Genomic DNA, 362 nt, shown 5'->3' with positions numbered 1-362 from the left:
ATGAGGAACCTGATCAAGAGGCAGTTGTTCGAACAGAACAAGGAGATACTGCATGGTTTAAAATCAGGAGAGGTGTGCATCAAGGTTGTACCATTTCACCATACTTATTCAATTTGTGTGCTGAGCAAATAATTGGAGAAGCCGGACTATATGAAGAAGAACAGGGCATCAGGATTGGAGGAAGACTCATTAACAACCTGCGATATGCAGATGACACAACTTTGAATGCTGAAGGTGAAGAGGACTTGAAGCACTTACTGATAAAATCAAAGACTACAGCCTTTAGCATGGATTACACCTCGACATAAAGAAAACAAACATCCTCACAACTGTTCCAATAAGCAACATCATGATAAACGGAG

Source organism: Trichechus manatus, unplaced genomic scaffold, assembly GCF_000243295.1.
Source record: "Trichechus manatus latirostris isolate Lorelei unplaced genomic scaffold, TriManLat1.0 scaffold00466, whole genome shotgun sequence".
Lineage (NCBI taxonomy): Eukaryota > Metazoa > Chordata > Mammalia > Sirenia > Trichechidae > Trichechus > Trichechus manatus.
Note: the sequence above shows the minus strand (reverse complement) of the source record.